This window comes from Trachurus trachurus, assembly GCF_905171665.1.
Source record: "Trachurus trachurus genome assembly, chromosome: 24".
Lineage (NCBI taxonomy): Eukaryota > Metazoa > Chordata > Actinopteri > Carangiformes > Carangidae > Trachurus > Trachurus trachurus.
This window is the reverse complement of record NC_139910.1, coordinates 17035252-17049090: the sequence shown is the minus strand read 5'-3', so window position 1 is coordinate 17049090 and position 13839 is coordinate 17035252.

Sequence of the window (13839 nt, the reverse complement as noted above, 5' to 3'; positions counted from 1 at the left end):
GGGATGAGTCCAGACAGGTGAGGACGAGCACCTGCTCAGCTGAGGTGCCTTCCAGCAAGGTTCCTAACTGTGGCTCACCCTGACCTTTGACCTCCCTGTGGAGGGAGCAGCTGAAACAAGAATCTACTGTCATGTTTTTGCACTACATGTAAATTTTCTGCATGCAGAACCATACCTAAATAAGATTTGTAAATATTCTTTACGTATCAAAGGTAAAAGTAGGCTACTTGATGGGTGTATCAGTCAAGTAAAAAATGTAGGCTAATGTCTGCTCTGACATGTAGTGGAGTAGAGAATAAATTTAGCGAACATACTATTGCGTGATCATGGTCATAAGTTAAGCTTATTCACATTTTATTTATTTCATCACCTTATTGAAAAAGTAGTGTCTGAGCCAAGACAAAATTTTCCATCAAAGCATTGACTCACCATTTGCATCTAATTTGCATAGTTTTGCATTCAGAGTTTGTTGCTTGCCAAGTTACCCATTCACCTGTCTATTTGTAAAATATTTAGCTTTTCGCCATCTGCCTGAAGGTCAAAAGGTCCAGGTTATACTGAAGTAAATCCCACACTGAGATTTTGATCTCTGGGTTCTCTCTCCTCCCTCAGACTGACTGGGTGACAGGTTGTGGTAAAGTCCCCACCATGGGTACACTACACTACGGTCCTGACGCATACAGTAAAGGATCTGTGTTTTTTTTTTTTTTTTTTGCTGTTTCATCTCTTGTGCAAACACAAGCAAAAGAAGCTTTTAGGCGTTTGCACAGCTACATCCTGTTCCAGAGAATCCCCCCCCACCACACACACACATCCACCCATACCGAAGCATGTACTGTAGTTCCCCATAATAATGGCAAAGACAAAGCCATACATACCTTTGCATAGTGTTTCTTTTCAGTAACAGATAAATATTGTCTCAGTGTCCAGCTCCTGCGGGAGACTTCTTAATTTTACATTTTCACTTAACAGAGAAAAAAAGTTTTGATATTTTCTGTAGAGGTTTGTATGTTACTTTTAATATTTTAATAAATGCTATTTAATGTGAAACAGCAGTCTGTGTTTTTGTGATTCAAGGAGAAACAAAAATATTATATGGCAGTCTATTGCTCAACATCTGCAATCGCTTTCCATCGTCTTACCATCATTGCTTCTGATGCAGGACGGATACAATAAAAACTCTGTTTATGAGCTTATAATATACATAAACATAACATGTTTTCCATCATTATATGTAACAGAAACTACATAAGAAGGACTCCCAAAACATATATTCAACTTTTTGCAGTTTTTTTTTTTTCAGCAAAACTCTTAAAATACAGCAGATAAATAGCCAAATAACTCTGGCCAACCTGTGCTTTTCGACAGACATTTGTAAAGAAGCACTGAATTTTCTATCTGATAAATAACATGACTAAGAAAATGTATGATGAGATTTACCGTACAAAAGCGTAGGCAAGTCATGGTGATTATTTTATGTCATCAAAACGTTTCAACTGCTTCCTCAAAGGCATTTGGTTCCATAACTGTCTCATCATTATGTGCAATTACTCCTATATCTGAATGAGAACACTGTGTCTGAAAAGGACTTTTGACTGCAAAGCATGTGCAGACTTACCTAGATCTTGATCTGTCCACAGAGGTAAAATCAAAGGTTGTTACAAATCTATATCTGGTATATCATGTTGATTTACAGATATGTACAGTAAATGCCACAATGTGAAGTGATTAAGCAGAGAAGAGAGAACCAGGTCAAACATCAAGGCCCCCGGGGAGTGAAATGAACAATGAGGATGACAACAACAATGAGATAAAAGAAGTAAGAACAGAAAGAGCCATAACTGGATTGGCGAAGAGGTGCGGGTGTGATATCAGGACAACTTAAACCACAAAGATGTGATCATCATGATAGTTAAAATGATTTTCTTTTATGTTAACATGGACATAAACAGAGTGGTAGCCACCTAACTGTGCCACCTGAGGATGGGGGATCTTCTGTCACAAATAAACCAACTGCAACAATGACTGCCTCATGACAACCCTATCATGTTTCTGATGAAGAGCTGCTGCCTGACCGGTTCGGCATCTGTATGTGTTATGGGCCGATGTGCATGCTCAAACTTGTCCTAGGGTTCACGGAAAAGAGTGTGTCGAGTGTGTGTGTTTCTGTGTATTACACAACAGGGAGACAAGAAGAGAAGGAGGTACCCATCCATCTTAATGAGTGCTTACTCATGTTAGTGTTCTTCTCTTTCATTTGTGATGTTTTGCCTTTATACTTTTTGGGCCTCCCGCTTTTGGTACCTGTTTATCCTGAAGAACGACTGATGGCCTCCATGCCATCAATTACACCGTGTGACTATTTTGGCACATGCACAGTAAGCTTTAAATGCATCTTTGGCTTCACAGCTTCTCATACACACACACACACACACACACACACACACACACACACACACACACACACACACACACACACACACACACACACACACACACACACACACACACACACACACACACACACACACACACACACACACACACACACACACACACACACACTAACACAGCAACATCCTGTACTTACTGAGGTGTGTAGAGAAGAGCATCAGACGGGGCCCTGTCACTGTGGCACATACTCTCACTCTTTCTTTTTCACTTTAACCTATTTCCAAATATGCCCTATGCAACATCCACACGCACACTTTGTATGTTCAAGTGCCCTGAATGTGTGTGTGTGTGTGTGTGTGTGTGTGTGTGTGTGTGTGTGTGTGTGTGTGTGTGTAAGTTATCAAGGCCCTGTGTTTCCTGTTTTGTAATCCTCACCGTGCCCTCCCAGAAAACGTCTGCCTCTGGCTACATCAGGAGCAGCATGTTTTCTACCCCCTCAGAGGGCATTCAGACCTGAGACACATCATGGACCTTTTCACATCAAGGAGTTCTGATCAATGCTTGCAGGCAACTCTTTCCTGACAGAAGACAAAGGGATTTGGATTTGGATCTGTTCTTTCATTCAAGTCAAACTTGTTTTTCAGCTGCAATAAATACAAATTTATGGAATAAGCTGTTACAACAGGTTGACAAACACATTTCAGATGTGGTGGAAACACCATCTGAACTTTCTCTTTACAGATAACTTTAAGTAATTTATGAAGTAATTAAACTCTAGTTTCATACACAGGTAGAAAAAAAATGCTTCTAAAAAAACAGATTTGTGCCAGTTGTTTTTATTTTATCAGTGGTTAGCAAGCTAATTCTGCTCATGTTGACAACAAAGGTTTGTAAAAAAAAAAAAAAAAATTCACTTTTTCATTTAGTTTCAACAACTAAAGAGGCTATATGTAAGGGTTGCTATTGCTAACCTTTAACAACTTAGCTTGAACCTCTGTTTACTTAAAAGTTTAGAAGATACATTGGGTTCAGCATCAAACTTCATTCCTTCCCTCACCAACAACTGTCTCCACCAATGGAAACACCACAGTCAACTTGTTTCCATCACAACTTTTCTTCTACTGAGGCTCACGGTAACCAGCTAGCCCTGGCCCAGCTCGTTACCTTTTGATAACGATTCACCGTCATTGGTAGTGTAGATGTAGCATTGGTCAGAGGGTGCATTATAACCATTTCTGGGAGAAACCACATTCTGTGGCAGAGAAAATAGCCTAGCTGATTGGTTCAGTTGTCACCATTTGGTCATCTTGAGCATAAAGTGTTTCTTTTGCATTGTTGTGTAGAATGAATTGGAAAGTGAAGTTAGTTTTTAAATTGGTCACACGTGCTGTAGTTTGACCACACATAGGCCTACACAGTCTCTGTTTACGAGCTAGCCATAGCATTTGGTGTAGTCCAGTGGTGGCTCTTTGTTCTGTCTGAACCATATACTGTCTGAACCTTTAATTGATTGGTGAGAGTATTCACTGTTATTTTCTGTGCAAATTCTCAGTTTTCTAGGTCAAAGGCAACTCTAGCCAACTGAATCAAGTCAACTGGACTTAGTTTTTTGTCTTTGAAGAGGTTACGCCCCTCATCCAAGTGGCTTCATCAGTTTGTGTAGACCAGACTGGCTAGTCAAGTCAAGTTTGACTTGAAATGAAAGAACAAAGGTCCTTTAATTAGACTTAATTTGACTAGATTAGCCAGTCTAGTCTGGTCTACACAAACTGATGAAGCCACTTGAATAAGGAGCGAAACGTCTTCAAAGACAAATAGTCTTGTCCAGTTGTCTGGACTGTTCTTTTCTTTAGTCAAATAAGTGTGAATTGGCACGAAAAGTGTTTGGCAGTGTGGGTGTTGGGAGTAGTTATTGGAGAACTTGAGACATCCACCTAGGTGATAAAATTGCACGACACCAGGCTATCTAATTGGATGCACCTGTGCATGTGTGTGTGCGCATGCGTACGTGTGTGTTTGCATATGAAAAACTCTTCCTCCCCCTGCAGTTATCTGTCCAGAAGGCTGTGCACCTGTACTTTACAACTCATCTGACTAACGTGCCAGACAATGACACTAATGACAACTGAGTCAGGCCAAATACCTCTATGTGCTGCCTCTGTTACACATAACTGCGGGGGTTTCCTGTCCATATTTATTGCTGCCATTTTGTTTATTATAATGACTAATCGATTTATCTAAGACCATGCCCATTGAGGTGGTTTCCCCCCCTGAGGCAGGTGTGTACCTGTTTACACATGTGTGAATGTATGAGAGGGACTCCGCAGCCAGGACTTCCCCTGAGTTCAATAATTCACAACTTCCGCTAATCAATCCATCACATTGTTAAATGGCAAAATGATTATGTCAGTCATATTATTAATATAGCCCAAACATCAATTCAAGGATTCCCAACATAACAATAAACACCACCCTCGGTGTCTGGGTGAAATGAATGTCACTATGAAATTTGCATCATCTCTGTCTTACATAATAGTAGGGCTGGACCAGCACGTGCCAATAGGTGTGGCCTTGGTTTTTGCTCAGGATTGGTTTGATTGTAGTCAATTGTGGTCAAGAGATGCACCTACTGTAGTCAGATACTGTGTGCGTGTGTATGTGTGTGTGTTTGTGTGTGTGTGTGTGCGTGTGTGGTTTGTGCTCAGGATGGGTGGAGTCGGGCAGGGCTTTTTGCTCCTATCATACCCACAAAAGGCTGGGGCCCTTTTTACTCAGAAATAAAAGTGATAAAGGTCAAGTCAGCAACGTGATGTCACAGAAAGTGTAGAAATTGTTCGCCATAGGCATTTCCTGCAGAAAGACTGTAGGAGAAAGGCCAAAGGGGTTTCCAGGTCAGAGCCACGAATCAGGGACAACTTGTTTGTTAAGGCCTCTGGTGTCTGACCAAGAGTCTGTAGTCTACATCTCTGTGAAAACAAAACTGCACTCTTCAGGGCCAGGATTCCTTGGGGTTTCCTGGTTGTTCCCAGCAAAAAGGGAATTTGTTTGTTTTTACCGAAATTACAGTAGCTACATCTGTGAGTACTCACAGAATGTACATGTATGACTATTTTGGCTACCTGAAAGAAAACATCCTATACCAAAAATCTTGTCTGATGGGGAACAGTGGGACAAATCGAATAAAGGTCCGTGGTCTACATGTAATTTGTGTCAGTGTAGAGGTCCTTGAAGTGGAAACATTTGAGGTCTACGGATAACCCCCAAGTAGAAAATACAACTATAAAAGCACATGTAGTGTTTAAAGAGTATCCCTTTTGTTTAGTTGAAGAGACAACACAAACAAGAATATAGCAATCATTGTACCCATGGACCATTATTTGAAGATATGGATAGACTTTTTCTTTTTTAATGTGTAACATACAAATGTCTACAAATAAATACCTGTCGATGTTTTTTATGAGTCAATAAAACTGTACACAGTAACTGACCCTAACCCTACAGGTCAACAGTGGGGCACTCAACAAAGATGCATTGCTGAATCTCAGCTGTTTTAACTCACAATTTAGATGATGAAAGTTGTCCAACAGAATAAATGTAAATTCAAGTGGTATATTTGGACAGTGGCCATGCTGCATGATCAGCGTAGCCTAAGGCAAAGTAGGACATTTCCTACCCAACTGGTTTTCCAAAGACTCTCCATCCACACTAAAACATGAGAACCCAATTTTCAAAATGTTCCAAAAAATGTTGAGCCTGTTTTCTTTCCTTCCCAAAAAAGCTAAAATTCTGTGTCAACAGAGCAGAGTGACCACAAACTATTTCACAAATCAGGATAATGACAGTAATAATGCCCCCATTTTTAGCCTGTGCATGACTGCTTCTGATGGCGAAAACAAATGTGAACTCTGAAGTATGTGTGGGAGGTTGCATTTTTATCAGGAAACATGTAGCTGCTGATGTGAGTTCAACATGGCTGGGATTCATAAGTGCAGATTTGAAAGGCTGAAGAAAAGCATCATAAAAGCAGGTTGAAGTCTTTTTTGTAAATATAACCTGGCACAGTAGAGGCAAAAAGCAGTGGTGTTAGAGGAGAGTGTGTAAACCCCTGAACCGACTGAACTGTGATGTGCATTGCGTGAAAGAGACTCGACTCATGTGGACACATCAGATGTGTCCGTCAGTCTGCTCCCCCACCTGTCAGCCGGTGTGGTAGCAGTCACACTGTGCAATGTGTGTGTGTGTGTGTGTGTGTGTGCGTGTGTGTTTGTTGTTATGGTACAGAGGTGATCCCTCATGCCTCTCTCAGTGAGCAGCTGTCACTCCCTGCACCTCTGCTGTTGTTGTTGTCTTGATGAGGTACTTTCCCTCCCTCGCACTTCCTCCCACAGGACCCTTTGTTTATGACAGGGTGCGTGTGTGTGTTTGTGTGTGTGTGTGTGTGTGTGTGTGCGTTTAATACCTTCGGCACAAGTATCTGATGTGGGCCCACGGGTTCTCAGAATAAGACTTAAACTGAATGTACCTTCACGGCGTGTGATGCGCGTGCACACACATATTCAAAGACGAGCACATCATTTATTTTCCCTTTTGCGCAAATGCACATTTATATGATCTTCTCCTCCACCATACAAACTCATCATCAAGCAGCGCTTTTGCTGAGCACTTTTTTTTTTTTTACTCATCCAGATAATGACATGCTGATTGTGTGACGAAGTCGAGCCGTGTGATTGTTTTTGCATAACTCCTGCTTCTCTTTTCCTTGTGCACTCTCTCATCTCGCTTCCCTTGGCTTCCTCTGCCCTGATGTCCACTGTGCAGGTACATGGACGTCCTTCCAAGTCCGGCTTTTCCTCTGGAAGACAGGAAATGACAGGTACTCTCTCTCTCTCTCTCTCTGTATGTGTGTGTGTGTTTGATGAGGGCTGTGAGCTACTGTGCGAGGAATGACCGAAGCCTGGTTTTAACAGCAAAGACTAGATCTGCTTACCTCAGCTTAGCCGTGCTGCGGGTCTGTTTTGGTGAGAACAAGCGAATGGCTGCATGAAGACGATGTGTGTGAAAGTAATGTAACAGCTTTCTCTGTGTTTGTTTCTCACCTTTTTTTTGTTTTATAGCAACACTTTAAACTGTACATGAAAGGCAGGTGCGAGACTGGAGCTGCCTTCTCGTATGTGTGTGTGTCGCAGTGCACATGTGCAGGATGTACGGCAGGTACAGTGCTCTTGTTGCGTGCTTCCCGACATGCATGTGCTTCCATGTTTTTGCAGCAGCGGTGCCGAACACGCATGCGCTATACCTGGACCATGATCCCTCAGTAGTTATTTGGATATCAGTGTCAGTGAGGAGCAGCATTCAGATTCTGGTTGTGCTCTCTAACACTCTCTGTCTCTTTGAGGAATATTGTCCAACAACAACAACCTTTTACCTGCAGGTTTCTCTCTGCGTTTACTGGACTTCTCATCCTCAAATCACAGGAGTAAGACTCTGGGAGGAATCGGGAACCCCCCTGCAAACGGCTCCATTGATAAAAGAAAGGTAGAGTGCTGCACCCAGCAGATGGTACGTGGTGAGTGGATAAGGGCTGAATGTGACAGATGTACATTATTAACTCATGTCCTCCAGAATAAAAGAGGCTTTAAACATTTATTAGAGCAGCATGAATTCTTGTTTTGAGCATAAAGTTAAACTTTATATTTATTACTTTGCTCATAGTAATGATGAATTGCTGTTTGTTCTCACTAACCAGTAGAAGATGATGTCCCTCTGTTGATGCAACAAAAATAATTTCTGAACTTCATGTTGACTATAAACATGTTTTTTTGTTTTGTTTATAAAAGCAACACCTCAACCATTAAATGTTCTTATGTGTTGGACTATGTTCAACAAAAACTGTTTTGAAGGAAAGTTGGTTAATACTTTGATGAGCTTTTTGTCATGGCTGCAATGGAGCTGCACAGTTGTGGTATAAACACACACACAAGCACAAACATGCACACACACACACACATACACACACACACACACTCATTCTCTGTCTTTCATACACTTACACATGCACACGGTCTCTACATCCATCTGTTGTTTCTGCTTTCTTTCCCCCTCTCTCGACTCGACAATCCCACAACTTCTTATCTCTCTGCACGGCTGTGTTCCTACCACCCCTGAATCCTGCCCCCCCACCCCCCATCCTCAGACCCCCCCTCCCTACACACACACACACACACACACACACACATACACATTCACATATACCTAAAACCCCTCTTGTTCTGCTGATGAGCCAAGGCGCCTCTGCTTGGTCACATTACCCCAATGTTGCATCCAGATAACTACACTGTGCAGCCTGTGGTTTTGGGTGTGCGTGTGTGTGTTGGTGTGTGTGTGCGTGTGAACCAATTCTCAAGATGTGTATAATACAGTAATTACCCTAATTTCAAGATGCTGTTAGTTTAAGACAAGAATAAACTAAAATGAATATAAAACGTTGTTGTGTTTTTCCTTGCACAATAAAACACATAAAGAGGCCTGCATGATAACTCAGAAACACTCTCACTATCTCTATATCTATTGTGTAACAAAAAAAAAGCCACAACCGAACTTAAGCTTTATATTAAATCTTCTATAATCTGCTTTGTATAAAAATGAGTTTCATCAGAGTAGTGGTTCAGGTAACAGAGTATATGTATCGACTGTAGTTGTTCTGTGGGAGAGATGGAAGAAGCTGATTATCTAGAAAGAGGAAGAATGATAACACAGCCAGTTATAGTAATAATTACATAATCAATAATTCATAAGAAAAGACAAAAAAGAAAAGAAAAGAAAAGAAAAGAAAAGAAAAGAAAAGAAAAGAAAAGAAAAGAAAAGAAAAGAAAAGAAAAATTGATTAGGTCAACAAATGATGTGCTGCATGGTCCTACACTCTTATCCATGTTTGCATGTTTGTGAACCAGCATGCATGCCGACACTGCACATCTATGAAGTTCTGTGATGCAACGCACAGGACATGTTTACACAACAACTTCTCCATACATTGCATTACATATAGATTCATTTTTGGTCATCACTGGACACGGTCTCTTTGTTTGACATGTGGCTGATGGCAGAGATCTCATTAGTACAGTATAATATATACTGTATATGAAACATTTCTGATACTTTAAATTGTTTTCTTTCATCAGAACAGAGCACTGACTTCAGATCAGATCTTTTGATCATCATAATGTGTTTTATAAATAAAACAAATGGAAAAAGCAGATTAACTTTTGTTAAATTTGTTGAAGAATACTATACACTCACTGAGCACTTTATAAGGAATGTTTTAGTACTACACTCCCAAAACAGCCTCAGGTCCATGTGGCATCGATCCCACTAGAGCTGTAAACATGATCACAAATCACATAATCCCTGCACACTTGTGCTACAACTAGTCACCCGTTCACTAAACTGACTGTCATGTTCACAAAACCAGTTTGAGATGACATTTGCTCCGTCATAAAGGGATGTATAAGTTCAGCTACAACACTCAGGCTGAATCCCTCAAACCATGATTCACTGGTTGTCACACCTTATCATTCTAACAAGACAGTTTCTATCTACAGAGCCCCTGCTGCTGCTGCTGCTGCTGCTGCTGCTGCTGCTGCTGCTGCTGCTGCTGCTCACTGGATGGTTTTAGTGTTTTTTTTTGCCCCATTTTGAGTAAACTCTAGAGTATTGCGCATGAAAAACCCAGGGGATCATCGGTTTCACAAATAGTCAAATCGGCCGCCTAGCACCAACAATCACAGTCACTGAGATCGCTCATTTTTCCCCATTCAATGTGGGCGTGTGTGTATGTGTACAGTATATGTCAGTTTCAATAGTGTTTTTAACTCATAGTCATGTTCTTTCAAAAATGACGAGCAGTTTTTTCCCCCCCATTTGTATACATACGCACACGCATATGTAGATAAAGATATAGATATAGATAGATATTGCATAATCTTTATTGTGTGTTGTGTGTACACATGTGTGTCAGTACCATGCCGCCCGACTCTGAAGATACATCAGCTCAGATACGACATGTGAATCACACCTTCCCACCTCTCTGGTATCTACTTATCTTATCTTTAAGGGGACAGGTGTCTCAAAACCTGCCGTCTGAATTACTCTGTACATTAATCACATATAGCCCCCCCCCTCCCCCCCACACACACCCAGACACCCACACATACACACACACAAATTCACACACAGAACTGTTTGCTCAGAATTTCCCGCCACTGATAACATAATAGCTCTACAGCCAACGAAGTCTTATGGACAACCAACAAAGGGAACTTTAGATGTAGTAATATTGATATGTATCTGTTGTTGAACTGGCTGTTTGCAGCTTTTGTCTTTGTTGCTGTGTTTTGTCCTCTAAACTTGAACCACAGCCCAGAACACAGTAGTGAATCATTTACAGCTGAAATCAACCTACTGGAGAATCTATCAATGTTTTAATATGAAAAAACATGTGTATTTCTACTAGTGTCGTATTTGTTTAAACCACTTTGATTTGTAACCACTGAACTTGAACTCTCAGATTCCCACTGAGAGTTCTTTGGGTTAGTTTGCACTTTGTCAGCATTTGCTCCTCTTCCTGTCTCTTTCCATAGAAGAAATGAGAGGAAAGAAACTAAATCAGCATTCATGGTGAGATGAAATTAGTCAAGAATTGCCAATGTAGTCAGCTCAGGATGCATGATTCAGGGCAATAACATCTCAGTTTACTGTTTTGCTGAAATAAGCATCCAGAAGCAGGACACTTGGAGCAGATGAGTCCGGTAAGTCAGTTTGTTTTCTTCAGTTGTTTTAGACATCCCTAATGCAAAGAGGAAAAACATCACCTACGCCAGGCAGATCTTTGTGGCATAACAACCGCTGTATCCCATACACTCTTTGATTAAAACAATTCCATATGATTCAGGAGAATGATTCCTCATTCAGTGTCTGGTGATGCATCTCTGTGTTGAGAGGTCTATAGACGCTGATGCTGTCAAAATCCAGGGTCACTTCTTCAAATTCATAGAGTGTTGATCTCTGACAGCCCCGCCTCACATCTGAGCAATCATATTGTGAAGTTTGCAGATGGCAGACATTGTCATGATGGAACATTATCTGGCTACAGGTTAGAAGTGGAAAAACTTGAGGCCTTTGGAAAATAAAATAAAAAGCCTCTCTATAAATGAAGAAAGAAGAAGGTGAACTTTATGAGAGCTGCCTCTCAAATCTCTGAAAAACCCACACCTGAAGCAGCAACACCAACACCTCTGCTGCTTAAATAGGCTTCTTATTGTAAAGTGCACTGGCCTTGGCACGTCAGCGCTCATTTCCTTCTTACAGGTGTGTGGTGGAGAGCACCCTCACCCTCACTTCCTGCATCACTGCGTGGTACAGCAACTGCTCTGCTGCAGACAGACAGACAGACAGATAGACAGACAGGCACTGCAGTGGGATCACCATAGCAGCAGCCTACCCACCATCAGTGGCACTTATAACAGCAGGCGTAAATAAAGACCTCCTGCATCTTTGGGTGCCACCAGCCTGCCAACGGACTGTTTGCCTCAGGCAGGAAGCCCCGAGGCCAGAACCAGGCTGAGGAACCCAGATGATGCGAGATGGACAAGTTCTGCATTTAACCCTCTTACAGGAGGCAATGGAACAACTTGACTGACACATTTAGCCTATACACTCTGCACTTTAAAGGTGAAGCCACACTATACACGACTAAATCGCAGAGTATTGTGTCGCTCTCATTGAGAATACAGTGACACGACACTCCGCGATTTAGTTGTGTATAGTGTGGCTTCACCTTAAAGGAATAGTTCACCAAAATATAAAATTCAGTCATTATTGACTAACCCTCATGCTGATGAATACTGTGGAGTAGTTCTTTATTCCTCAAAGTGAATCTGGAGACCCGGGGGGGGGGGGGGGGGGGTTTGTAGTCCAACGAAATCCTTATATGAGAGTCAATAACGCCTGACAGAAAAAGATCCATAAAACTACACAAAATACTCCATACTGCTCGTCTGCTGAAATCCAAGTGTCCTGAAGGGATATATAGTCCAGAGTTTACTCAAAACTACATCATTTAGGACATTTTTACAGCCTAAACAGTCCTGTATTGAATTTGCCTGGGGCGTGCTCTCACATTCGCGCGATGCATTGCGTGAACACGTCCTAAATGACGTCAATTCGAGTAAACTCTGGACTATATCCCTTCAGGACACTTGGATTGCAGTGGACGAGCAGTATGGAGGAATATTACAAGGTTTTTGTGTAGTTTTATGGACCTTTTTGTGCCGGGCGCTATTGACTCTCATATAAGGATTTTGATGGACTACGAACAATACTCCAGGGTCTCCAGATGCAGTTTGATATAAAAAAAAAAATACTCTGGAGAATTCACCTCATGAGGGTGAGTCAAAATGCCTGAATTTCATTTTTTGGTGAACTATTCCTTTAAAAACTCTTTACAGTAAAAACTGTGCAACTATAGCTGCTTCTCACTGGAGACTTTACAAGTGTATCATGCATATGCTGCAATTTTGGGCTCACTTGGTTTCACTATTCGTCTCCCTCTCTCTTTGTAGTGTCTATCCATAATGACCATTTGCAGAACACTGCTGTACTGTCCTATAAAGCTACGTGATGCATTCACTGTCCTCTGCCAGCTGTACTGTTTTTTTCCTGTATTGTTTGTTTCCCTCATTACACATTTTCCTCCCATATGTCTACTCAACAGAGGAACATTTGCTTGCCTCAGCTGTCTAACTTGGAACAACGATGATGTCAGGACGTGACAGTCATCGCTCTATTCACCCGTTTATTTCATAACAGGTGTCATACATACAAAGAGCAAGTGTGTGCGCCTATCCATGTGTGTGTGTGTGTGTGAATATGAGTGTGTTTGCCTTTTCAGCCAGTCTGTGTTTTGGACTGCAGACCACAAACAAGCCTGAGGTCTGAGTATTGTTATCTCATTGGTGCATTATACTCCACTCACTCACACACAACTTTCACCCCATTACCTCCAGCCACACCCACTCTCCAAATGAGTTCAAGGGCAGTAGGGGGTGTATCTGAAGGGGGTGTGTGAGTGTGTTTTGGAGGGGGGTGGAGGGTGGACGGAGGGCACATTTATCGACGGCTGGAGGACCCTGGTGACAAGTATCCTAAATCGGGGCGGTCAGGCGTGATCGTGCCATGTGAATCGACTTGTCAGGATCACTTAGTGACAACAATGGAGTGGACGAATGAGAGGAGAGGAGACAAGAAGAGGAGAGCGGTGTTTTTACGAGACTAATAAGTGTGTGTGTTATTTGATGTTAGATAGAGGGAGAATTGAAATGTGAGTATTTGTGTGCAGTCGTAATGCTGGTGTTGTGAGGCGGTGGCAGGAGGGGTGAGGTTATGGTGATT